The sequence below is a fragment of the Panthera pardus genome, unplaced genomic scaffold, assembly GCF_024362965.1.
Source record: "Panthera pardus isolate Hobbes unplaced genomic scaffold, ASM2436296v1 HiC_scaffold_2, whole genome shotgun sequence".
NCBI lineage: Eukaryota > Metazoa > Chordata > Mammalia > Carnivora > Felidae > Panthera > Panthera pardus.
Window position 1 is genome coordinate 130,549,725 of NW_026526765.1, and position 15,719 is coordinate 130,565,443.

Genomic DNA, 15,719 nt, shown 5'->3' on the forward strand with positions numbered 1-15,719 from the left:
AAAACTTGCCATTTAATGCAGTTTTTCTACCCATTGATATACTGGTATCCTATTTCACTAAGTAGGAATAACTTGTTACACTAGAGAAAGATTTCTGGCCTGAAATTCAAAGGCATATTAATTCTAAAAATTTCCCAGGACAAAAAAACCCAGGAAATTCCTCTAACTCCATGTGAATCTATAATTATCTCAAAAATTTTTTAAAATGTGGGATGCTAGGGGCACCTGGGTGGCTCAGTCAGTTAAGCGTCCGACTTCGGCGCAGGTCGTGATCTCACGGTTCGTGAATTTGAGCCCCCGCATCGGGGTCTGCGCTGACAGCTCAGAGCCTGGAGCCTGCTTTGGATTCTGTCTCCCTCTCTCTCTGCCCCTCTCCTGATCACACTCTGTCTCTCTCTGTCTCAAAAATAAACATTAAGAAAAAAATTTTTTTAATGTGGGATGCTAAAAAAACACAAAAAACAGAAAATTCCTGAATTATAGCAAATGTAGGTGTTTTTTTTTTTTTTTTAGCTTTGTTTATTTAAATAATCTCTACACCCCATGTGGGGCTCAAACTCGTAACCCTAAGATCAAAAGTCCCATGCTCTTCCAACTGGGTCAGCCAGGTACCCCACAAATGTAATCATTTTGTGTGAATGTCTTAAATAGTAACATTTCCTATCATTTATTCATAAAGGTTAATATTCATTATGTAAACATTCATTTTCAAGTTTCCCATATTATGTTTATAACACATCACATGCAATTGATTACCCTGATAATATCTAATTTCAGTTGCTACAGCTATTCATATACCCCTCTTGTCAATAGAAAAAGAAAATCAATTAAGAATACAATTCTTAAAAGATACCTTCTGAATGAAAGTCTGTGTGTGTAATTATCTGGTATTATATTTATAGCATATTCTCTGTATGTATTTATCTCTTATGATTTAAAACAATTTAAAGCTACGATTATCCTTATAGTTTAGCTTTTTTTTATAGAATTAAATGGACTCCTTTTGTTTAAAAACCACTGATAATGTGTTTCATCAATGTCAAAACATGACTTGTAATTCCAATAATACTAAATAATTTTACTAGAGTTAATATTATGATGCATCTCTACTGTCCTTAAAATTGTTACCAAGTAAAATCTTACTCCAAAGAACAGGTAGAAAATAGACACTGTTCATGCTTTATCTACTTAACATACACTGAAAACTCTGCTAAAATAAACCCAACCATTGTACTACAACAGTTTTGTTGTAGTATGAACTGTTTTGCACACTTGGTAGTTCATAGAAAAGAAAATGACATCAACAAAACTAACAGTATATTTGTGCCATAACAAATGGAAACGTTAACGCAAAGAACAACAGCAAGAATGTGTTTGTCTATCACTACTCATGACCTCACAGCTGCCACATTGACTTGTTTCTGCAGTCTGTAATTAGTTAAATACATATTCCTTTAAACATGTAAGCACATGAAGTTTTTCTAAAAGTATGGTATTAATATTTTTAAATTACTTTCCAAAATTTGATACCAGCTATTTCTCACATATAGGAGACTACAGTCTACACTGCACTATATTACTACTACACTATCGTCTACACTCTAGTTTGTAGTTCAAACTCTACTACAAAATAAGCTGGATGACCCTGAGCAAGGTTCTTAATCTTTCTAAACTCATCCTTTCTTCTAATTTAATGGGACCATAGTAGTACTTACCTCCAAGAATCACTGTGAGAAATCCATGAGAGAACTCAACCAAAGTTCTTAGCCTTGGGCCTTGCACATGCCAAGTGCTGGTAAATGCTAGCTATTATCATTACGCAAGCATATAATTAAGCTCATTGCCCTATATTTTTATACTGAGAAAATGGCTCATAATTGGCACCAAACGGGATGGTTTGAGTTCTACATCAAGATAGTATAATATGCAATTAAATGAACATTATTAAAGAGGCACTCACATTTCTTCTACCACCACTATGTGCCAGGTACAGTGCTTGATAACAAAGGAAGCTAAGAGAAATAAGGCTCAGACTTAGAACATCTTTACGGTTCAATGACATACAGTAAGCAAATAACTACTTTCAAAGTAGTATAACCATACTTCCTGGTTTGTCAGGAACACCTTTTATCCTGGCTTACTAGTTATTTGTGCCTCCTTTCATTCTCATGTGTCCAAGTTTGGACAATAAATTATGTGGTCACCCCTAACTAGAAGTATGTATGATGACACGCTCAGAATACAGGGAAGAAACCATCAGTTGTGTGTAAAGCTCTAAAGACTTACATTGCTCCTTGAAAGAAACATTTGAATTGGCCAAGTGGACCAAATGAAGGGGGAGAGATAGAAGGAAGATCTCATTTTTATTACTCCAAGTCAAAACCACAGAGCGTTTGCATACTTGTTAATAAACTTAGTAAATTCCCTTGACCAGTGTTAACATCGATTAGTTTGGTGATTTCATATTTTTTTCCTAAAGACATAACAGAACTACTCCAAGACACAAACAATATATAACACATATTCATTTCTTGATACAATAAATAGCTATTATGTACCCATGGTCTGTCTTTGATGTGATAGAAGATACAAAAAAATTGTATAAGACACAGCTAAGCTGCATAAGATCTAGTAGCAAACACCAAATATCTTAGGTAATAGTCAACAAGATAATGAGACACAGAGCACATGAAGTGGGACTTGGGGAGACTGAGAAAAATTGGGAACCACCTGGAACTTACTGAGAAAAGGGAACCTTACCAATTCAGAGAAGGATCATAATCCATGGCCCTTTCTGTGACTGAAGCAGCCAAAAAGGTAGAAGAACCTGAGACAAACTTGGCTTCACACTTTTACCCAGAGCTGCTCCTTGCTGATCATCAAACCACAAATATTCATTGAATGCCTGCTGTTTGCCAGGTAGCATACCAAGTGCTGTGGGAAAACTTAGTCTAAAGCATGGTCTTTGTCCTTAATGAAATGTCACACAGCAACATTTGAATAATTAGACACAGTACCCTTATGAATGTAGTTGAGGAGATCACTGAGGTCTGTATTGTCAGAAAAGGTTTCTTAGAGGGAAGGAATTCAAGGTGGGTCTCTGGGAAAGAGGGAGTCATATCAGTGTTTTCTAAACTGTGGATCGCATACCTCTGGTGGTATGAGGTATGATTTTAGGTGATATGCTTAACAGCAGCAGGGATGGAGGGGGTGAGAACGGGGAGAGGTAGTTTGGGGTACATGCATCTTCAACACAGCCTGAGATGTACAGTTGACCCTTGAACAACGCGGGGGTTAGAGGCATACTTGAAAATCCACATTTAACTTTTGATTCTCCCCAAAATGAACTAATAGCCTATTGTTGACAAGAAGTCTTGATGTGGAGAACAAAGACAAAAGAAAAAAAATTTAACTTCCTTACATCTTACAGCCCAGTGACAAGGACTTGAGATAGACAGAGTGACCTTCCTCAAGGAGATTAGCTGCCTCGTTGTTAATACTTTGCTAAAGGCAAAAGGCAACCTCAGCTTGACATTATCCCAGCCTCCAGGATCCTGTATATCTCCTTTAACATATAAAAATCCCTTTGGAAATTTCCTTTATCTCTACCCCCACCCCCAGATATAGATAGATAGATAGATATTAACATATATATATATGTGTTGATGTTTGTTTATTTTTGAGAGAGAGAGCATAAGTGGGGAAGGGGCAGAAAGAGAGGGAGACAGAATCTGAGGCAGACTCCAGGCTCTGAGCCATCAGCCCAGAGCCAGTCGCGAGTCTCAAACCCACAAACTGCAAGATCATGAACTGAGCCAAAGTCAAATGTTTATCCAACTGAGCCACCCAGGCATCCCTCAAGATATATATGTTGGCAATCATCCTTCAAACATATGGCCCACTGATGTACATGTGAAGGGTCTCACGACTAAGGTTTTACTAGACAGTAATAAATGACCTTCTAACAACAGCTAGCCCCTCAAGGTCCTGGAAACCTTGCTTCCAAATTCCTTAGAGACTTACACTATCCCTAACACCATTCCAACTTGAAAGTATATAATCAGCCACTTCTCACAACCCCAGTGCAGCTCTTTCTGCCCGTGGGTCCTGTCCCCATGTTTTAATAGAACCACCTTTTTTGCACCGAAGACGTCTCAAGAATTCTTTCTTGACCATTCGTTCCCAAACGCAACATTTCACATCATTACCTATAAGATAAACAGTTGATTAACACATATTTTGTATGTGATATGTATTTATATATGTATTTACATTGTATTCTTACAATAAAGTAAGCTGGAGAAAAGAAAATGTTATTAAGAAAAGATGAAGGAAGGGGAAATACATTATGGTACTGTACTGCATTTAATGAAAACAATCTGTGCATAAGTGGACCCACACAGTTCAAACTCCTGTTGTTCAAGAGTCAACTGTAATTGCATTACGGACCCTCAGTTCAAAACAAAAACCCCATATGAAACAAAACAAAAATAAAACAAAAAAAGCGTTAGGAATTATAATAAAAATGCCCCTGGGGACAACCAGAGAAGAAGAAAGGAGCCTTTTGAGAATAATTCTGCTACATCAGGTTAGAGACTACCAGTAACTAAGAATTACCTTTTCTTTTTTCTTACAGTGAACACTTACATATGGCAGGTAATTCAGATCTTGCCCATATAATAGTGAGAAAAGTTTCCTCTACACATTTGTTAATGTTAAAAATATGAGTCAGCTAAAAGGAACCTCTCAAGTAAACAACAGTAGCAATAAAGAGAAAGGGGATGTGTCACTTAGCAGAGCACGAAGTTGGGCAAGCAAAACCTCAGTAATTGGCATTTCGTTAAAGGGGAGTTCCCAAGAAGAGCAAGAGCCACAGTGGATTTTGAGCTGAGTATTGGCAGGTTGGCATATGAGAGTGGGGAAAGAAAGAGTCCAAAAGGCAGGTTTCCAAGAGAGACTGAGGTCTGCACTGTGCTGGGGGGAGGGGACTACTCCCTGCACCTTGAGGAGGCTCTTTGGCTCAGAGGAACCAGCAGAATTGGCCCCAGTGACCTGTTAGGAAGACATTCAGAAGGCACCAGTGGGACTCCCACCTCCATGGTTTCCTAGGGCTTCAGCAAGAGGGGACATAGAAACTCCAACATACCTTAAAATGTCTGGACACCACTGCCCTTAAAACTGATGGGTCAGAAATGTTATAATTCCACCTAACACAGAGATCTACTTGTTGCTTTCACAAAGAAAGGGTTTTATATATATAATTTTTTTAATGTTTATTTATTTTGAGAGAGAGAGAGAGAGAGAGAGAGAGAGAATGGGGGAGGGGCAGAGAAAGAGAGAATCCAAGGAGGCTCTGATGATGTCATTGCAGAGCCCAACATGGTGCTCAATCTCATGAACTGTGAGGTCACGACCTTAGCTGAAACCAAGAGTCAGACACTTAACCCACTGAGCCACCCAGGCGGCCCTCACAAAGAAAGTTCATGATGAGTAAGATTTGAGGGTAAAATTGGAAGAAAGGGAAGGTAATACACCAGGATCTTTCACGTCCAATTCTCATTCCTTCCCTGGCAAATGTTACTACCTGAAAGAAATTAAGCTCTTGCTTTTGTCCCTGTGACTAGCTAAGCTAAGTAGCTGGCAGAATTCTGATATTTTGCTCTGTGCCACTGCCACTGTGGTAGCATACATGCCCTATATAATCCCTAGGACTATAGTGGGCAGACTGATGAAAATAGATCACCCACTCCACCCAATATTCTATGCCCTCATTCCTGGACCTGTGGCTAGGATGAGATAGTCCCATGATTATGTTATGTTATATGTCATAGTTGACCTGAACAGAAGATACTCTGGGTGAGTCTCATCTCACTACAAGAACCCTTAAAGCAGAGAGTTTTCTACCACTAGTGGCAGAAGGAGAAGTCAAAGAAATTGAACTCATGAAAGAGACTTGATGAACCATTACTGGCTTGAAGATAGGGTAAGGGGTGGGCACATGACAAGGAATAGAATCAGTCTCTAGAAGCAGGGAATGGCCCTTGGCTGACAGCCAGCAAGGAAACAGGGATCTAAGTCTTATATCGACAAGGAGCATGAACACTGCCAACAACAATAATGTGCTTGGAAGCAGATTTTTCTCCCAGAGTCTCCAGATGAGAGCTCAGACTTGCAGGCACCTTGATTTCAGCCATGTGATACTGTGAGCAGAGAATTCAGCAATGACTTGCTGGACTTCTGACCTACAGATAATATGAGCTAATAAATGGGTGTTGTCTTAAGCCACTAATAGTAATTTGTTACGCAGCAATAGAAAACAAAACCACTGTTCACTGAATTAACTCTTCTCTAGACAGGATGTGAGGTGGTCCTCCAGCCTTGAGTGTATCTGAGTTTCCACTCTATGGTCAATTCACAAGACAAATAGATCAATACTCAGGCATTAGTAAACAATTCTGGGTTATTTACGATTATATAGGGAGGGGAACCACGGGAAAAGACTGGAATCTCTGATAATTTGGCATATGAGGGACTTAAGTTTTATTTTCATTTGGGTAAAAAAGAAAATCAGATCTTATTTTGAAGTAATTGGCTGGTAAGACCTCATAACAGTGGGTGATATTAGAATTTCTGGTAGCATATGGTGCCAGTCTCTGAAAAGGAAAGGCATTTTAGAGAGTTCTCTAGTAAAAAGAGAATGATGTCTGAAGTCAGGCAGATATGATTAAGTTTTATTGACAGACAGCTGAGTGTCTGATCATGGGCTTGTAGGAAATTTTTTAAACTCTTTGAGCCCCAGTCTACCTATTTTAAAAGAGGAACAATACTTATCTCATAAGATTTGGGGAGAATTAAACGAAATTTAGTTCATGTAAAATCTCAGTGCCTGCAGCACAGCAGACTATCAATTAATTTGTCCCCTCTATTGGAGTGGAAATTTTTTCGCAACTTCCTTGTAATGTTTTTAAAGTAAAAGTAACTAAATTATAGCATATACTAGAGTAATGCTATCTTACAGAAATATAATGCATGCTACACATGTAATTTCAAACTTTCCAGTAGCCACATAAAAATAGTAAAAATAAGCATATAAAATTAATTTTAATAATATGCTGTTTAACCCAATATGTAAAAATACTGTCATTTCAACATGCAACCAATATAAAACTGTATTAATGATAAATTTTACTTTTAACTAATAAACTAAGCCTTCAAGGTTGTTTATATATTTGATACTTACAGCACATCTGAATTGAATATAGTCATGTTTCAAATGTTCAATTTTGGCATGTAGGTAGTGACTATGGTACTAGACAGCTCAAATATTTCAAAAAATTCTCCTTTATTCTTTCTTAATTCTAAAATAAACATGAATAGGTGATAAATAGATAATTATAGATGTATGAGAACACACATGTATATACATTACACTCTGGCATAAACTAAACAGGTGTTTTTTTGTGTGTTTTTTTTAAACCATTGGTTCTTAGTTACAATAGTTGCACCGCAATAAGAGAATTAAGGTATAAGTGGCTTTCTAATTTCAAATTCCAAAAATACTACAAATCAGAGCTATATAGCCAAAGTAAAGTAAGTACAGGCAACCATGATAGCCAGGTGAAAACAAAATCCTGTCTTGCACAAAAGAATACAGGTTGGCTTTTAAAGTAACTTTACTTGAGGGTTATATATTCATTTTCTTTGCTTTTTCTTTCAAGACACTGGACTAGACTTTTGGATTCTACAAAGCTTGTTTCTTCTTTCTAAGTCAGTATCTCCATTATTGAGAATGAGAACTAAAGCATATTGGAAATGGTGGGAAATAGGAGTAATACACAATAGCCACCTAAAGACTCAAAGAAAATCTGTAACACTTCTACTAGGATCTTCAAAGATGATTCAGACAGTGATCTTGCCCCTAGGGTGGATACCGTCAGGCAGGAAAAGAAGAAAAAAACCCCAAAAAACAAAAACCAACAGAACAAATTCAAACATGGGTAATACAAGGTACAACACTGAAAGAGACTGAGAGATACCAAAAAACATACCATGAGTATATATAAGAACAAAATCCTATTCAGTGGCAGTGAGGGAAGGTTTCCTAGATAGGTATCCTACACGAGAGATTTTTTTTTTAATCTTTTTATTTTTAAAGATTTTATTTTTAAAGATTTTAAAAATCTTTTTATTTTTGAGAGAGACAGAGAAAAAGGGAGAGCGGGGGAGGGGCAGACAGAGAGAGAGAGAGAGAGAGAGAGAGAGAGAGAGACAGAGACAGAATTCGAAGCAGGCTCCAGGCTCTGAGCTGTCAGCACAGAGCCTGACACGGGGTTGCAAATCATGACCTGCAAATCATGACCTGAAACAAAGTCGGCTGCTTAACCAACTGAGCCACCCAAGGGCCCCAAAAATGGTTTTTAAAGAATAGTTAATAGGGCTCCATGTAATTCAACAGATATATGCTGCCTACCTACTGTGCAGCAGGTCCCATAGAAAGCAATAGAGCTACAGTGATGGAGGTCTACGCTTAAGCTGTTGGGCTGGGGATGGAGAATAGTGGAAGAAAAGCAAAAACCAGAAAAATGTCACAGCTGTGGATCCTAACAGCTCTTGGCTCTTCATACCACCTCTGACAGCCCCTTGTCTCTGAACTCTTCCCAAGTTCTGCCTCTTGTACCCACAAACAATTTCTGGCTTCTTTTCTGTTTCTGACCCTCCACGTACAATCAGACTCTTGGTCTTACCTTGTCCGCAGGCCAGGCTGGCTGAGGGGTGAGTGTTTCATCTCTGACCCCTGCCCTGCAGCCACATGCAGACTCTGCCCACCCTTGCTCTGGCTCTAGCTGTAGTCAGGAAGCTGCTGAATCAAGAAGCTGTCACCACAGCTTCCGGCTCCAGCTTTACTCTAGCGTGAAGAGGAAGTTGGGCAGAGTTAGGTAAGTATTATCACAGAGATAGTTTGGGTAGAAGACGTTTGACTCAGTCTGTAGGGATCCTATTCTTAAAAGATCAGATGCTTGAGAGGAATTATCCAAAAAAGAACGGAAGGATCCGATTTTTTGGCATGGAAGAACCAAACAAATGAAATCAGGGAGAGGTGAGAATGTGGTGCCTTTAGGTAACTAGGGAATGAGTGCAGGGTCAGAGAAAGGAGACTCTTAGGCACAGAGACAAAAAGATGCAGCACCTGCACAATGACATTACACTGTACTAAGGAGTCTGGCTTTAGAATATGGAACAGAATATGATAGTAATAAGTAGGGCAGAAAGACAAAATGCATGAATGATATTGCTTTAAGAATAAAGTGTGTATATATGGCCATGTCGTTAAAGTATCACATATAACCTTTGAACTTCAAAATATTCCTGCTTCAATTACTTCCTTGATAAGCTCCATATAGCATTCGTCTGTAAAGGATAGTATGCGAAGAGTTGAAATGGAATTTTTTCAAGTTTATTTATTTATTTTGAGTGAGAGGGAGAGAGAATCCCAAGCAGACTCTGTGCTGTCAGCATGGAACCCAACACGGGGCTGGATCCCACCAACCATGAGATCATGACCTGAGCTGGAATCAGAGTTGGGCACCTAACCTACTGCACCACCCAGGCGCCCTGAAATGGAATTTATAGTACCTGCATGATTGTTTTATATTCATCTGTGTGTTTTTAATAAATCATCAGTATTGCAGGGATTGATTTCTTCCTGGTTTATTTTCCATTACTATGAACAGTTTTGTATTTACAGTATCTCCTTATGAACAGAAATTGCACACACGTGAGATTCAACGGGCACTGTCAATTCAGTGAGTTATTCTGCTATTCATATATTGTCTCCAAGACCATTTTCCCCCATTTTTCTCTTCTCTCATAATAAAGAATTGCATATTCTACTTTATTAAAAAGTAGATTAAATGGGGGCACCTGGGTGGCTCAGTCGGCTAAGCGTGACTCTTGATTTCGGTTCAGGTCGTGATCTCACAGATCGTCGGTTTGAGCCCGGGGTCAGGCTTGTGGCTATCAGCCTGTCAGCACGGAGCCCACTTTAGATCCTCTGTCTTCCTCTCTCTCTTCCCCTCCCCCGCTCACTCTCTCTCTCTATTGAAAGATAAATAAAACACTAAAAAAAAAATAGGAAAAAGGAGGTGGATACTTTAAAAGAGAAAGGAAATTAACTTTTTTGAGAGGGGAATGTTAACATTTTGATCATTTGACAACTTCATGGGAATTTCTTAAGTGGAAAAAACATAAAAGATTTTTAAAAAAGAATTTCCTTTGGTAAAAAGAATGATCTCCACAGTGATTTCTTGGTTTAGAAAAGTGAAAAGAACTAAAGGAGCTTTTTGCAGCTTTTTGCTCCAAGTAAGACCTGCCCAACATATTCTTTTGCTCACCAAGCGATAATTTCAGTCCTATTTCAATATTCCATGAACTAATAAATTATAAATCAGTAAGACAAATATATAAAATATTAAAATAAGTCATCTATTTGTTAAGAATTCTGACAAACAACTATAGCACTATTCATTATTTCTTCATTTGTTTTTATATTGTTTTCCTGCCTCTGTATATATTCTTTAAAGGGGATTTTTTAAATTAATGGACTTCTTTTTAGTAGTTTTAACTTTACAGAAAAAACTGAATGGAAAGTACAGAGACTTCCCATATAGTTCTCATCCCCCTAACCCTATTATTAACATCTTGCATTAGTATGGTATATTTGTGTTATGGTAGGTATTTGTTATTTACTTATTAAAAAAAATTTTTTTTACATGTATTTATTTTTGAGAGACAGAGAGAGACAGAGCACCAGTAGGAGAGAGAAGGAGACACAGAATCCAAAGCAGGCTCCAGGCTCTGAGCTGTCAGCACAGAGCCCGACACAGGGCTCGAACTCACAAACTGCGAGATCATGATCTGAGTAGAAGTCGGACGCCTTACCGACTGAGCCACCCAGGTATCCCTTTTTTTAATTTTTTAATGTTTATTATTTATTTTTGAGAGCAAGAGAGCGCACAAGCGGGGGAGGGGCAGAGAGAGAGGGAGAAACAGAATCTGAAGCAGGCTCTAGGCTCCGAGCTGTCAGCACAGAGCCCGATGCGGGCTCAAACTCACAAACCGTGAGATCATGACCTGAGCCAAAGTCAGACGCTTAACTGACTGACGCACCCAGGTGCCCCTTTGATAGGTATTTTTTCAAAAATTTTTTAAACTTTTCTCTACAGAGGTGTTGGATATTTTCCATTAGATTTATTCCTACAGACTTGATATTCTCCAATATTACCACAAATAGTTTCTTCTCTTTTATTACTCTTTCTAGGTATTTGGTGCTAGTATATAGAAATAAAACTAACTTTTGTCTACACCTGACATCTTATCAATTTGTGGATTATTTTGGGTTTCTCATATAAACAGAATCAATTGCAAATACTGACCATCTTATTTCCTTCTTGCCAAAGCATATGCCTCTACACTGATTAGAACCTCCAATACAAGACTTAACAGAAAAGATGATCTTTCTCTAATTTGTTTTTTTTTTAATTTTTTAAATGTTTATTTATTTTTGAGACAGAGAGACAGAGAGAAAGGGTGAGACAGAATCTGAAGCAGGCTCCAGGCTCTGACCTGTCATCACAGAGCCCGATGTGGGGCTCGAATTCACGAACCGTGAGATCATGACCTGAGCCAAGGTTGGACGCTTAACCGGCTGAGCCACCCAGGTGCCCCTCTCATTCTTGTTTTTAAAAGGAATGCTTCTAATATTTGCTCACTTAGAACGATGATTGCTTTGGGTTACCTATAGATAACGTTAATCACATAAAGGAAGATGAGGAAGTAGATACAACACACATGTAATTGGTATATAATTGGTATCCTCAAAGATATGAACCCCCTCCCAAAAAAGGACCATCTTAAGTAAAGACATAAATCAAGAAAACTTTTTGTCTAGATAAAAGGCCACTTATCTTTTACTCTACTATGAACCAACTAACACGAGACATATCCTAGCAAAAATGTTACTGAGCATCAACGGTAAAGAAAGAAAATTTTGGTTTGCCAGGTAAAAGTGTAAGTCACAATGACTGTGTTTCTGATTTCTTCATAGCCTTGTTTTGAAGTCAGTAAAATGATGTCCTCAAAGAACTCAACATCCTCAAGGGAAGAAAGTGTGACTCAAGAAATTTTATGCCTGGTAAATTACTCCTAGGTATAAAAGCAATAGAATACAGATTAGAATTACAGAATAGAATTCTGTAGAATTCTAATAGAATATTAGAATACAGAATAGAATTCTGTACAATTCTGAATACAGAAAAATTCAGGGAGTTCTTCTTCAACAAACTACTTCAGAATTTAATTTCAGCCAACTGAGAGATAAATGGAGAAACTGGCAAAAGGACAAAGTATGCAATAGTGAATTCATTTAACTGTGAAAACAGAATAAAATAAAAGTTTGTGGTTAAAGAAAAAATATATAAACGTCATAAACTCTAACGTTAAAATAATGTTACCTTTAACAAAAGTTGGTACAGGGAGAAAAAAAACATAGGCTCAAATTATATGTATAAGAAAATTCATTTGGCATTGGGTTTTTTTTTAATGTTTACTTATTTTTGAGAGAGTCAGCATGAGTGGGGGAGGGGCGGAGAAAGAGGGAGACAGAGAATCCCAAGCAGGCTCTGAGCTGTCAGCACAGAGCCGGACGTGGGCCTCAACATTCACAAACTGTGAGATCATGACCTGAGCCAAAATCAAGAATCAGATGCTTAACCATCTGAGCCCACCCTTGGGCATTGGCACCAGGATTTTTAAAAATCCTTCCAGGAGATTCTACTATGCACCAAAATTTAGGAACCACTGCACAATGGGAATAATGACAGTCACTTTCCTGTTTAAGCCTCAGTTGTCCATGGGAAGTGCAGCAAACAATGTTGACTTCCACCTGTCCCAGGACTGTTGAACAGGGAGATAGCAGTGGTTACAATCCGTACAGTTAAATCAGAAATGAGGTAACTAAGTTTTTTTTCTTCTTCTTGGTATGACACATTGTTTTATCATAACAGTCTCAGCAAGAACAGGCTCTTATTGACTATGAATCTTGCCCATTGTTATAGAAGTCATTAACAAAGTTTACCCTGAATAAATCCACCCAGGATACCCTGTACCCAGAACATCCATATCACTCAGGAAGACAGACAAAAGAACAGTAAGCACAGTACAGACCTAAAATAAATACATAAGAAAACAAACAAACACCAGAAATAATCACCTGTAAGCTCTGGTATCCAGCAAATTCAAGAATATTTGGGGTCTCTTCTTTGGGATGAGAGTAGTGGGGAACTAATAGAACCTTGTTCTTTCTTTCCTGTACCCATAATTTTCTTATTCCATGCTGGGTTTGCTCATCAGCCTATTTGCTTGTCTGGGCTTTTGGTCCATAGAGGCAGCAAAATCAATTCCAGATATTTCTCTCAGCCCATCAGAATGGCTGCAATTCTGAGCCATTGGCAGCCAGTATCTTTGCTTTTCTTGTACATTTTCTCTGTAAACTATAGGAACAACTCCTGTCATCCCTTATTATCATTTCCCCTGTAATTCTGAACCACCAGCTTTAGCCATAAAGAATACATACACTCACGTGTATGTTAGCTCTTTTGGTAGAAAAATTACCCAGAGTTTCCTTTCTGGAGTGAATCTACCTCTTTTAAGGGTGTCTTGCACACTTTCACATTTTGAAGACAGTAGATCTTGCTGCTGTTACGTAACCCCTCAGGACTTAGAGCAGATTCCTCAGCAGGCCCTCTTGCTCCTGGGATCATGGAAATCTGTAGCCACTTCGTTCACTCCTAGGTTAGCAGACACCTTGGCCTTCTGACCCCTTGGGACTTAAGACACCTGGGCTAGCCTAATTTCCATTTTTGAAAATGTTCTTTCGTGTGCTCGAAATGTATGTTTTCTGCAGTTGTGAGTATAGTGTTTTCTACATTGCATTAAGTCAAGCTTGCAAGTTATATTGTTTAAATCTTCCTTACTTTTTCTGTTTTTAAAAAATATTTATTTATTTTATCCCTTTCAAAAGAGGTGGATTATGTCACCAACTATGATTTTGATTTTGTCTAAGGTCTATTTTTGCCTCTTAAATGTGGGCCATGTTAAGTCTATAAAAATTTGGAATTTTATATCTTCCTGGAGATCTGGACCTGGACCTTTTTTTATGTTATTCTTTTTTATTTTAAGATTTTATCTTTAAACAATCTCCACACCCAACATGGAGCTCGAACTCACAACCCTGAGGTCAAGAGTCACGTGCCCTACCGACTGAGCCAGTCAGGTGTCCCTGGACCTTTTATTATTATTAAGTGTTTCTCTATCTCTAGTAGTAACTTTTCATTTTAAATCCTGATATTATTAAAGCTACATCAGCTTTCTTTTAGTCAGTACTTGCATGGTTTAATTTTTGGAATTCTTTTGCTTTAAGCTTCAAGATCTCTATTCAAAACAATGAGAGTTTAATGAAATTTAATTTGACAGCCATTTTACCACATTGAAACTCTCTGTCCACTGTTTTCTGGCTTCCATTGTTGTTGGGATCTAACTGTGGCTCCCTTAAACATATGCACTGCAGATATGTGGCTGGACAGCAGGAACTCCAGTCCAGAGCAACTGTTCCTAGATCAAAGTCCTCTTTCTCGTGGACTCAGATTATGAGCCTCCTGGGCTAACCCAGAAACACAAACTTGAGTTATCAGGAACTTTAATGTTGTTTTGACATTGGAACCTCTTCACTTTCACCAAGAATTTTTGCTTCAGAGATGAACAAGTACTGAGATCAAGATTGGCTACACAATTTATGTGTCTTGTACAAAATGAAAATGCGAGGCTCCTTTTTAAAAAATAGCAGGAATAAAATAAACCCACGATTATATGATCAATTGATCTTTGACAAAGGAGGCAAGAATATGCAGTGGGAAAAAGTCTCTTTGGCAAATGGTGCTGAGAAAGCCATTAGAGCTACATGTAAGAGAATGAAACTGGACCACTTTCTTACACTATAAACAAAAATAAACTCAAAATGGATTAAGGACCTAAAGGTGAGACCTTAAACCATAAAAATCCTAGAAGACAGCACAGGCAGTAACTTCTCTGACATGAATCATAGCAACTTCTTTCTAGAGATGTCTCCCAACACAAGGGAAACAAAAGCAAAAATAAACTATTGGGACTACATCAAAATAAAAAGCTTCTGCACAGCATAGGAAACAATCAACAAAACTAAAAGACAACCTACTGAATGGGAGAAGATATTGGCAAATGATAGGTCTGATAAACAGTATCCAAAACATATAAAGAACTTATAAAACTCAACACCAAAAAACCCAAATAATCTAATTAAAAATGGGCAGAAGACATGAACAGACATTTCTCCAAAGAATACATACAAATAGCCAACAGACACATGAAAATATGTGCAACATCACTTATTGGGGAAATGTAAATCAAAACCACAATGAGATTTCACCTCACATCTGTCAGAATGGCTAAAATCAAAAGACAAAATGGGGCCCTTGGCTGGCTCAATTGGTGTAACATGTGACTCTTGGTCTCGGGGTTGTGAGTTCAAGCCCCATGTTGGGCTTGGAGCCTACTTAAAAAAAGTAAAAATAGGGGCGCCTGGGTGGCTTGGTCGGTTGAGCATCTGACTTCGGCTCAGGTCATGGTCT

General features: G+C 38.1%; 1 protein-coding gene across 4 annotated transcripts in view; it reads right to left on the reverse strand.

Moving 5' to 3' along the window:
- Positions 1–15,719, reverse strand: part of CDC42SE2 (CDC42 small effector 2) — a 200,115-nt gene that overhangs the window by 122,052 nt on the left and 62,344 nt on the right. For 2 of the 4 annotated variants that reach the window (XM_053907516.1, XM_019422105.2), the window contains exon 1: positions 8,745–8,875. The exons of the other annotated variants lie outside the window; for them this stretch is intronic. The gene's annotated coding sequence lies outside the window, so the exon portion shown is untranslated. Of the gene's footprint in view, positions 1–8,744; positions 8,876–15,719 lie in introns of those variants that run through there. 4 annotated transcript variants of the gene reach the window in all.